The 12,513-nt window shown below is 41.2% G+C and overlaps 1 long non-coding RNA gene across 1 annotated transcript in view; it reads left to right on the top strand.

Annotated features, from left to right (window-relative positions):
* Positions 1 to 12,086, top strand: part of LOC141800344 (uncharacterized) — a 28,187-nt gene extending 16,101 nt beyond the window's left edge. The window contains exon 4 of the long non-coding RNA XR_012599329.1: positions 11,549 to 12,086. This is a non-coding gene — a long non-coding RNA (uncharacterized LOC141800344). The remainder of the gene's footprint in view (positions 1 to 11,548) is intronic.
* Positions 12,087 to 12,513: the final 427 nt, after the last annotated feature.

Here is a 12,513-nt window from a genome sequence, read left to right as displayed (position 1 = left end):
ACCCCAGAACTGCACAGCACAGCTCTAATGAGAAGCTATAGAGAACAGCATTGGTGAAAGATGCCGCACACAGAACATAGTAAACATGTAATCACAATAATATGTCAACTCCCATGCTTAAGGAGTTGACAAACTAATTGCTAACATCTGCTGGGGGGAGAAAAGCTCTTCCAGTGAGGTTGCATCAACAACAAAACTCCAGGCTTTTCACGGTTTTATATGTCACTTGAGATCACGACACACACTTCGACCTCCTGCTCATCATATTTCAAAAACAGTTTTACAACCAACATTTCTTCAACTGTACAAGCCATATACCATCTCAGCGGGTTAAGCTGTAAATCTTCCCGGCCACCAAGCTCCATCCTGACCAGATTTTATTAAAGCCTTACGCTGGGGAAGGCATAGTGGCATTTTACATTAGTGTTACCCCGACTTTTCAGGGGAAAATTGGAAAGAAAAGCTGCCAGTGGTAAAAACAAGAGTTCATTTTATTCTTCCAAAGAGGTCAACCTGAGAGCAGAGCTGTTTTTGTGCTACACCCTGCTGGGGCTTGAAAGAACATCTTGGTCTCTATCCCACATATTTCACTCATTAACCAGCTCGCTAACCTGAGCTGCCTGCATATGAGCAGCTACAAAGTCTGTGATAAGCTCACTGCGGTTAAAACTGCACCACGTATTTTGCCCAAAGGGCTTTTAAGGCTGATCCATTCAAATCAATCATCCTCCCACTGATTCTTTTCTGAAAATTCTGCTTTTCCTTATCTCATCATTTTAAAAAAATCTGGATGCAAACAAAACAAAAAGAAAGACGAGGCATCTCTTAGATACCCCCCATCCAATAAATCAATGAGGAGGAGGTGCAGGAGTGAGTGCCAGGATTTAAATGTTTCTCTGAGCTTCATCAGTGATCACATTCCTGTCTGCATCTCTTCATGGCTGGCAGATGTCCACCTGTCCCTGAGGCTGATTTACACTCTGACACCGGGCAGGCCTGATGTGGGTGGATAAGTTAGTGATGAGTGAATGAAGAGTAACAGAGGAGGGAGAAAAGACTATAAAATATAATACAAGGTGGAAAGAAGAGGTGAAAATGTGGTTTAATTGAAAGTGTAGCAATGTAATTAAAGGATATTAACATTTAATTTACAACTTTTAAACAAACAGCCGAGGCAGACTTTACCTGGATACTATCTGACAAAGTTGGGCATGTCAGTGTTAACCCGTTTGTGCCCACATTTTTTTCAAAGTTGTTAGGTATATAATTTTATCAGTTGAGTCCCTCTGAATCATGTTGTGTATTTATTTTTTTTTCCATTTTTTAATTTTTAAGACTAGGGGTGGTGGGTGTGGGCATTGGCTATGGTTAGTACTTGTGTGTCGAGAAAATTGTTCGTAATAAGTAAATTAAAAGCAATCCTGCAGGCAGTGTGTTCCTTTACTTAGCCACTAGCTATGTGCCCACTAGCAACTTTTGTTGAAATAAGCCCAACAAAACTAACAAAAAAATATTTTTCCAAGGTACAATTTTTAGGGGGAGGGTAACTCTAGAGACTTGAATACTTAAATAATCTAAATATCTTTTGGGGGAAAATCACAAGACATTTATGAAAATTGCCTCTTTCCAGGACTATTTGCATTCACCATGTCTTCTGCCAGAGGGAGCAGATAATAGATGATGTCATGTGACAGGAACCACTTGGAAACTGTTTTTTATAAACCAAAATCTTTGTCCAAGTTGTCAACTAGCGTATGAGTGGAAAAAAGTTACATTAGTAATGTTTTTTTTTATTTTTTTTATTTTTTTATTGTGAGTAGAAAATGACAGTGATACCTTTCTGCAACAAGTGTTGCCGGTAGGGATGGGTACCTTTTACATTTGAAACGATGCAGTACCGATGCCGGTACCTGGATTGGTATCGATACTCAACGGTACCAATTTACAGTACTTATGTGGGTTTATGCAGTAAAAAACATCAATTTGTTTAAAAATAAAATGAATTTCTTTTTTCCACTTGGATGCATTTAGGTACCAAAATATGGCAGGCACCTTTTGATTTTACATGAATCGGTTCCTGGTACTTTTGACAGAATTTGGTCGGTACCTATAAAAGTACCTAATTTGGTACCCATCCCTAGTTGCTGGTGGGGCAAAATGGGTTAATTTTTAGAGTTAATTTACAGGGTATCATAAGCTCTGGCAGAGGCGGAAACAGAGACTAGCATGTGAGTGATGACAGAGGTGGGTCTGTCTGCAGGTGGTAAGGATGAAACAAGCAGTGTGTGTGTGTGTGTGTGTGTGTGTGTGTGTGTGTGTGTGTGTGTGTGTGTGTGTGTGTGTGTGTGTGTGTGTGTGTGTGTGTGTGTGTGTGTGTGTGTGTGTGTGTGCAATGCAAAGAAAGGGGGGTGGATGGTGAGATTTGAACAAGATAGCACTCGTTCTTAAGGCTCTCACTGCCAGGATGAAGCGAGGCAACACACTCCCAACAGGTTTCCCAGGAACAAAAGCAAACTCTGGTCTTTAACCTAGATTAATATTTGCAGAGCATTTCACGAGGGAGATGCCTCACCCACTCAGTTTCCAAAGGGTGCCACACAGAGCTTTTGTTGGTGAGCTGCTCTGTAGGGAGGCTGTGTGGAAATAAAGATCACACAGTAAAGAAAATTATGTAAAAAAAATACTTGTCCTTTGAGTTTTAGATTGCTCCAAGATCATCAAGTGCAAATGTGACACTCCACTGAAGTGAAGTAGTCTTTTATTTTCAAAGAATCCTTCAATCTGATAGTTAACATGAAAGTATTACAATCAAAGTATTATCTCCCTTTATACAACCACAGGGACAGAAAACACCACCCATACATGACTCATCTGTGCATGGCGCACTGAAATTAATATCCTAGGAGGACGCCCTGAGAGAATTAGCATTGTTCCCTGCTAAATCAAAAACAGACTGAGATATCAAACAGAAAACACATGTTGCTAAGAGCTTTGGCTTACGTCAGGTGACAATGTTGACATGAAGACAAAGAAAGGAGGAGAGGGAGCACATTTTCTTGTCAATTCCTAAAGTAAGACATCATCAGGCTGGTGAGGACGGAAAACTTTGGCATTCACAAACTGCTCATCAAAACATCTTCAGTAGAAACTTGTAGATGAGTCTAGTCTGAATCTCTACCTTCAGGTATCCTCCACACCCTCTTTCCAGTGCATGAAAACACATGTCTGTGTTTTTAGCCCCAGTGCCCCCCCATAAAAACTGCTCACTGGAGGAATCTGCCAGCAGTAGCTTCTTTATGGGACAGCTGGGATCCTGGAGCAGGGAGCTCCTGTGCACGGGTTTTGTTTTGTGATCATAAGTCTGATATGCTTCCTGCTGTGAGTTTCCACTCCCTCTGCATGCATAAATATTAAATCACGTGCACATATGGAGGCACATTAAAGACACACACATAAACTATGTGTGTTTACATAGACTGACTGAGCCTCATATATAATATTCCTGAAACTCTCTAAAAAACAAGCTAAAGAACCAAGAGCAGTTAGTTTGCAGTGAAATGGCAAACAATTCAGCAACAAGAAAAAAAATAGCTGCTTAACATATCATGCAAGCAGTAGCAGGCTAGTAGTAAATGATGCAGAATTTACAGCTACTAAGGACTTTTGACTACAACCGTAAGCATGAAAAAAGGGTATAGCCTAACATTTTTCAATGCCTCCTCCATCCTCCATATCAGCAGAAGAGCTGGTGCCAACTGTAGCAACATTGTAGGACTTGACAATGCTGCTACTCTGCAATGTTGGTAATTGTGTGCAGGTTGTCAGAACAAAAAAATCAACCTTCTAATCACTGGAACCTCAACTTTAACCAAGCAGGTCTCCTAACTTGAAATATTGTTGTAACAGTTTCAAACTGTCCCACTGTCCAAGAAGTTCTTGAACTTTGTGCCACATTTTATTGTGAGTTGAATGTAGATGAGGCAATCAAGCTCTTCACTGCTTCAAGTTGTTGTTGTTAGCTTGACTGGCTAACGTAAGCTAGCATCTCGGAGCGTGCTTCCTATCATTCAAAGAGCACTCAGAATGCATTGCATTTGTTCACCTCAGCAGGAAAAGGAAGATTGTGATTTGATGACAAACACAGCCCTGAAACAATGGGAGTTTTGGCCAAGCAGTAACTTTGCCTTATCGTGCTGAAAACTGTAGTTTTCAAGGCTAGCTGCAGAAACACTACAAACCACACACACACACCAAGCCAAAAAATATATTTCATCACAAAGATAAACCTATTCGGAATTTGGTCCTTATAAAAAACAGCTTGAGTCTAAAAAGCTGATGAATCTGTATGTACTCACTGTACAGTTGTTGTTGTTTCCATATAACTCATTATTTTAAAGCCATTAAACTTATGAGCTTTGTCCATATAAAGGTATGGCTTTCTTAATTGATAGGCAGGGGTTCTGTTGCTGTTTGCAGGCTAAAGACTGGCCTCTTTGCCTCATTTAAACTCAAACAAAGCTTGGTTGAGTTCAGCATTGTCAATATATCCCCATCAATAATGAGCTCAAAACTCTGTATCTGAAACCAATGGGTGACATCACAGAGACTTCATCTGTACATTAAACAGCCTATGTTTTAGGAAAAAAAAACTCAGTAAAATTACAGCTGTTTTGTTTAAAACTCAATCACAATTTCTTATGTGCATTTTGCTACATATTTGAAATTTAAAGACAAAGCGACTTCTTATTTGTGAACTATTTTGGCAGTGACATACTTATTACTATTGCACTTTTACAAGCTAGCTCTTGTACTGTTGCTACCTCAGAATGCCCTGTAATCACCTTTACTGTTTGGTTTATTCCCAACTTGAATTTTCTTCTTGGCTTTTCACAATATTTATTCAATTGTTACCTTTTATTAAGGATCTGTAAAAACTTTACAAGCCCCTTTGGCCAACTGCTTACATTTGCAATCTTTGTTGCCAGCAGCACTAGTTCACTGAGTTTATTCCGACACATTCAAACAACTGAGTCTTGTCTCAAACGTCTCTGCTCACTCCTGCACTTAGAGCTTGGTGGAGCAGTTAAAACATCCTGGAGGATTAGGGATGCAGTTTGACAATCACACAGCCTTGAACTGATGCCACTGTTGTTTGTTGTCCAACATCTGAACTTTTGGAGACAAAACGGAGTGTGATATAATTTTCGGCACACCCTTGTAACTTGCAGAAAAGAATGAAAATGAAGTCTGTTTGGCATCAGGCAGGAGGTCTGTGACAAGAAAATGGACCAAGGTTTCACACTGTCAACCCATCCTTGGAGCAAGTAAGAGGTCCAAAACAGCAGAAAGGTTTGGATGTTCTCCCTTGCCTGGACTCGGTGGGGTTGACAGAGATTGAAGATGTGTAGGAGTAATGAATGAATTGCATAAAATGAGAAGTCAAGGGAGTGAGATTACATAAACATCTCATTACTGCAGCAACTTATCATTCCTCGCTGCCTCCTCGGTCATATACTTCACCTCCCTCCCTTTTTCCTCGAAAAATGTTCGAAACTATGCCTTGGATTGTGACTGGGAATTTGGATCTGAGCACTTACACTCAACCTCTCACATTCCTCCTGCTGACTGAATCATGCTGATGATCCTGTTGTTGAGCGAGGTGTTGTTGAATAAATCCAAAAGGAGGTTTCATGATTCAAAATAGTAAGCGTTCCTTGTAAAAAGCGAGAGAGTAGACTTTGGTTGTCACAAAAGAATGTCCCCAGTTGCTGATTTTTTGCGTCTATGCTTTGGTTGTTGAAGATTCTGTGAGGGCTATCTGTTTGGCGTTGATGACACGAACACTTTTGATCAAAAACTGTTTTCCTAGAAAAAGACTCTGTTTCCCATAAGCACCATTACCCACTGTAAAGACCTATTCACACCAGATGTGTACTTTTCTCATAAATATTCAATTTGTTGTTTTTTTCAAACCTACTGTTTTTCAATGCAAGCTTTCACTCAAGCAACGTCCTTTCACTGAGCGAAATTGCGACTTTTGTTTTCTGAACAGAGTCCAAAGCTTGCGACGAGTACACATCCGACCAATGAAAGCGCTTGTTTTTGACAAGTCATATACCAAAACATTCAACATTGATCGCGTTCGAGTCACAGCACCTGTTTTTTTATGGCAAAAGACATAAAATCTACAAAGACAGCGGTAACAAAGACATCGTTTGGAGAATAGCTGCCAAGGTTGAGTTTGAGGCCTCCAAATTTTTCGCAATTTCGCCATTCGTTCGCATCACTGTTGGTGTGCAATGGCGCTTAGACTGTGAGTCTTGGAGATGGGATTATCTTTTTAATGCATCTTTTCCCAGGATGCAAAAACATAATGTAATGCATTTATTTAAAGTTATGTAGCGTTGTTGTTTGAAACATGACAAAAAAAGCAAACTTTATCAATCAAGGTTGTAGTGTTGGAGCAGACTGTGGGTTTAGTGTTACCCATAGCACAGTGAACTAAGATCTGTCCTTGCACAATCCTGTCTTGGGCAAATACTGAGCAGCATTTCAACTTCTGATAAGCTTTAAACAAACTCAAACCACAGCTCCTGGCCTGAACTTGAATATACCGCACAACTGCACACAACTGTACATTGCTTAGGCTTTGCACATCTGAACGGTGTTACAAAGCCTGTGCAGGAGGCCTCAGCTGGAGTGACTGTTTTACATGCCGTCTTCCTTTGCATATTCAAGAATAGGCCTTTGTGTGCATGAAAGTATGTATTATGTGGAAACTATGTGACCAACTCCCCCCTGACTGCCTTGAAGTGTCGGACAAAATGGAAAATCCCTTCAGACGACTCCACTTGGATTTGGTCTTGAAGAAACTGGTTCGAGAACAGTCAGTCAAACTGAGTCACTTTGATCTACCTTGAAAGTCACATCCAGCTCAGAAAAGAAAAGGAAAAAAAATTAACATCCTGCTGAAGTCTGAGATAGTGAATAATCATTTCAAACCTTGAGCCAATTCTGTGAGTTGCACCACTCCTAGCAACACCAAAAAATCCCTCTGTGTTTACACAAGAGGCATAATGATGGGCTGTCTCCTGCAGGGAGCTGCTAAAGATGCTAAGTATATACCCCGAAATAAATGTGAACAATGTAACACTGTGTTTATGGCTTCCAGCATCAAATTGCTGAACTCACTTTAGTGTTGCTTGGTTTCTGTTTCTATTTGTAGATGGGAGGCAAAAACACAAGAGTTGTTCCATGTCTGGTATTTTTTGTGATAAAATCATCAAGAGTATGAAACAGTTTTCTCATACTGGATTAGATTTAACAACAGGTCATTATTTTTGAGGAGAGATGAAAGACTTCTACAGTTTCATCTCAAATTTCTGCCTTATTTAGGCTCGGAAAACAACCGGCGGCAACTGGGGAACAAAACCAAACTAAACTTGAAGGTGCTCAGAACTTTTCTTTGCTTTGGACATGAAACAGTTTCTCAATCAGATGTCATCAAAACGAAAAGCTGAGCTGCTAAGACAGGAAAATTGCAGACAGCATGTTTGGAAGATTACAGCTGTTTTTAGAAAGACAGCAGAGAATATTACGGGGCAAAACCACGGCCACTAACACTTCCAGTCTCGAATTTGAGGCCGACACTAAAAACAGCGAGGGTAGTGATTATGGTTTGATAAAGGCATCAGTCCCAGAGCAGGCTGGAGCCAGTTTGCTTGTCTCTGCAGCACACAACACACAACACACACACACACACACACGCACAAGGACAGAGCAGCTGTTGACCGTCAAAATGACAGCGTTGTTGACTGGTCATTCCAATCAAAAAAATTCTACATCTTCTGCACCAGTTGAAAATCTTAAACCCTGCCATCACACTTGACCTGGCCTTCAGTGGCGGCATTGCCTCCATTTTTCACAGACACACTCCTAAAACTGTGACGAATTGAAGAAAAACAGAAACAAAAAGACAAATCTAACAGAGTAACAAGCCGCCAAGTAAGACAAATTAGATTAAGAAGAAAAATGGAAGCAAGCTCCACTTTCTCTTTTTTTCTTTGACACATGGAGTCATCAATTACTGAACTTCATTTCACACCAGATAACATGAGATTACATCATCTTAAACACAAAACATTAAAAACACATCCACAATGATGACTGACTGACTGACCTTTCAGTCTTTAGAGTGTAAATGACCTCAAACTGTTTCACAACCAGGACATTAAAAAATGACATCTGCACTCTACAAGACTCCATCCTGTCCCCATAAAGTGCAGACACCAGAACATGGCTCAACACCACACATGTTGCAAGTGGAAGCTCCACGCAGCAGCGTAGAGCTGGAGGGCTTTCCAGAGGTACCAATTTGGTTTACACATAAACAATTTGGGCCAACTTACAAGGCAGGAATTGCAGCCTGTTAAAAAAAAACTTAACTGTTTCTGGTCCGCAGTGGATGAAGAGGCTAAACACTGAAGCATTTAGTCTAGAAGTTGCACAGAGAAGGTTATTTTCCCTTTTAAATCTTAGCTGTAGCTCCTTTTGTGTCTTTACCTATTGTGTTTGGACACTTTTTGGCTTTTGCCTCTATCCAACAGACAGCGAGAGAGAGTCAGGGAGTGTTGGGAGGAGATGTTGGGACATTGATAAGGGTAGAGAACGTTGCCTCTGTAAATTGGGCCCTGTTTGACAAAAAATTAGCTGGGGTAGCCCCCCTTTACTGCAAAAACTGGAATCTAAAGCCCCGTTTCCACCAAGCAGTCCGGTTAAGATCAGTATGGTTTGGTACAGGTTGGCTCGGTTAAGCTTGGTCCTATTTGCGTTCCCACAGCCAACCGTACGCCCTCATGGTAGACGGTGTGTAAGCTGTAACATAATACTGTGACGCCATGGCAGTGCAACACAGTGTACCCCCCTACTAAATCCAACAAAGAAGAAGAACACGACACAGCAAACAAAGAGCAACGATGGAAGACATCCAGCATTTCATCCTCTGTGTAACTGGCATGTGGATCTTTGATACAAAGTGCAATCAAGCTTTGTATTTTAGAGAAGGCTGTGTGCCGCCAGGAGAAATGCTGCCACTGTTGCATGGTAAGTGGTGTTGTAGCTCCACCTCCCGAGATAGGATCAGTTTAGTCTGGCACTCCTACGGAAAGGTGCCAAAAAGTGGGACGTCTCGTCTCGGTTATTTGGGGGTCTGTCCTGGGATTAGTCAGTGGAAACACAGTAAAATGCGTGCCATGCCATGACGAACCAAACAGAACTGCTCAGGGGAAATGGGGCTTAAGCAAGTATTATTTTTTATTTTTAGTTAAAGTCATGATATTAGTCTTAATATAAGTCACATTCACCAGACAAGTCCAAAAAAAGTCTCATTTTAAGAAACTAAAAGTCAAAACTGATGCCTGAGTTACTTGAAAAGAGTAAAAAAATCTGCCAGTGGCTTTGAAAAAAACAAAAACAACATATTAGTTTCATAAATCACAAAACAACCACAAGTACACTTACATGAACTGCATACAGTTACATACATACATAATGCACAAAATCTTACATGTTAGTGTTGCCCCCAATCAGACACAGGTGTTCTTCAACCATCTATTAATTGCATTCATGAAACATGGTTTGCTCCATTCCTGTCCCTTTCTTTATCTGGCCAATATGGCAACCACTGAGAGTAAGAAGTGTCTTATTCCACAGTGAACTTTTTGACCTTTGGGGCGCACTAGCTAAGAATTTAAAGCGCACAGCATTCTTCCATACTGTCAGTGTGAATGCATGTTTGCACTCAAAATAGTATTTGTAAGTGCAGAAGTACACGTTGTGGAGCACAGCCCAGAAAAACACCTTACCAGGTAGTCCTCATAGTCCTTTTAGAATACTGGAAACAAAACTTTGTGTTTGTTCAACTCAGGTAGACCCCGCAGTAAGCAATAAGAAGCTTCTTCCTGCCACAGATGATGAATCCAACCTGACAAAGACAATGACAATGCACTTGTACCCTGCTATCTTTGCATCCATCCTCACCTCATCATCATCATCTGATTTACTGCAGCCACTCTCAAATATAAGAGTATGCTGCTGCAGAGTATTATCTCTACTGAGAGAGGGGGTTGGCTGCTATCTGCCATGTCTGGAGGATCTGTACAACTCCAGAACCTTGAGGGAAGCAGTTGAGATTGGGACTGACCCTCAGACGCCTCATGACAAAAAAACAACAACAAAAAAAGCACAGTTTCTTTCCCTCTGCAAACATTCTGTTTAATGCAATCCTTACATACCAGCTGACACGGACTCTTATCCAGCTGCAAAGTCACTTGGCTCTGCATACTTCAAAACACACGGGACTGAAGAATTGCCTCACTGCACTTATTTGTATTTTAATACTGCCTGATTTTGCTCTCATCATCTTGCACCTTCTTGCGTAAGTGTAACCATGCAACTGTTGTTTTTTTGTTTTTGAGCACTGGAGAGCCATGTCAGACCTTGTGGGAAACAACATCCTCACCTGGTGTTACCATCACAAGATTCTGTAATTTACTGGACCCAGTAAATAAAAAGGGAAAAACAGAGCTTGTTTTTTCCTCACAGTTAAAGAGTCTCTTGTTTCTGTGCGATGCTCCTCCTCCAGGCTCTGGAGCTTGTCATCAATTCATTCTGGCAAATGTCTCTTCAGCCGTGAAGGTCTCATGATGATGCAGAGCTAATCGCACAAACAGACTTCTGATGACTGATTCTGTGTTCTCCTGGAGAAAGAGAGACTTTGATTTTTCTGTCTTTGGCTGGCTGTGCAAAAAGAGGTCGATCAGTTCATTTTTGGGTAAGCTATCACAACAGCAGCAATATTTAACATCTCTGCCATAATTCTGCCCTGATCCGGCCTCTCAGTCTCCTCCTCCTGGATAATATCCAAACTCCTAAGACTCATCCTGCTCATCAGGTGTCAAATAAATCCAAAAAGACCATGTCTCCTTAAAGTCTGAACCTGAAAGCATAATTTTCTTTACAGAGGAATCTCCAAGAAGAAACACTCTGATTGACAGACTTTTTTTATTTTGTTTCGCAACTTGCTTGAACCCTTGCACCCACAAGAGCTAAAAATACAAGCCCTCACTGGTATTTCTGGCTGCTTAGAAGAAGTTAAAGTGAAAAATCCAGCAGAAATGTGGGATACATGCCAGATTTCTCTTTCTCTGCTTTAAACCACAAGCAATTGTCCAGCCTTGGGAATGCAGCGCTCTCCAAAGCTGACACATAATGACATAGAATCTGACATTAATAAGATGTCAACAAACAATGTGTTTCCATTCATTTTTCCCCACAATGACAGAGCTGCTATAAATATAAAGATACCACACACAGCGGTCTGTTTCATGTGCTTGGAGGTGAGTGTCAAGAATACAACATGATTGATTGACTTTAGAGGTGTTTCTCAAAGCGTCCATGCTCCACATGCACACTTTCATGAGCAGCAGTACTTGTTCGATGACGCCGATGCCATTAGATGCCAACTTTCTTTTCCCTTCCTCTCATTAAGGTGGAGCTCGGAGGATTATGCTGCTTGAGGAGTGTAATCCAGATAATGACACGGTTGCACACACAGCTGCTGATGGGGACTGCAAGAGCCGAGTCAGGCTGGAAGTCAACACTTGACGGCACATTCTGAGGACAGGACCTGACAGGCCGGGAGTCAGGAGAGAGGAGAGAGGGCGCAGATGTGAAAGAGGGTGAATTAGTGCCCTTTGGAAACATTGTGTGTGATTCATATAGAAATGGACAGAAAGAAATTAGAGCTTGTTGGAAGGTCTCTTCTTGTACTGAGGAGGGCAGCTGTCACTAATTTGTATCTAAAACTACACAGTAAAACCAAGGATGGGGCACTATTCTGGCCTGATCTTTGCTACATGCCATTCCTCACTTTCTCTTCCTTGCCTCCTACTCTATCCACTGTCCTATCCTCAGAAAAAAGGCATAAAACCCCACAAAATCAGACCAAAAGATACCAGTTTTATTCCATCTTTACATATTTTATGGGGATGACTATATGAGCTATTAGGCCTGTCGCAATAATCAATAAATCAATTAACCGAACGATAAATAAAAACGTCCTCAGTAAGTTTGCCAGCCTCGATAAACTGACACATGCATGTTTGTTTTCCTCCTCTCTTTCGACCAAAGAGGCTGAATGAGAAGATGGCTCACTACGTCTATCTTTCCTAACATCGGGTGCATAGGTTCTATAGCGGATTTAGCTGACTTATAGCAGAGTGAGCATCTGTCAAAAATGTGATCTTTGGGGTGAAGACGGGGCTGCTCGTGCCTACACACAGAGAGAGCTGAAGCGAGCGTCCTGAGGGGTAAGGAGGACACACACGCAAATATGAGTGATGGCACGAAAGATACGGTTATTAAGCCGCCTGCCACAGTCCCAGTGTGGGAATATTTTGTTGATTATCAGAATGAACAAAGTGTGAGCTCATGAACACCAACGAGCTGATATGT

This window comes from Halichoeres trimaculatus, unplaced genomic scaffold (genome assembly GCF_033239565.1).
Source record: "Halichoeres trimaculatus isolate MK-OKI-2021-1 unplaced genomic scaffold, fHalTri1.1 fHalTri1_scaffold_12, whole genome shotgun sequence".
Lineage (NCBI taxonomy): Eukaryota > Metazoa > Chordata > Actinopteri > Labriformes > Labridae > Halichoeres > Halichoeres trimaculatus.
This window is presented reverse-complemented; position numbering and strand designations above follow the sequence as displayed.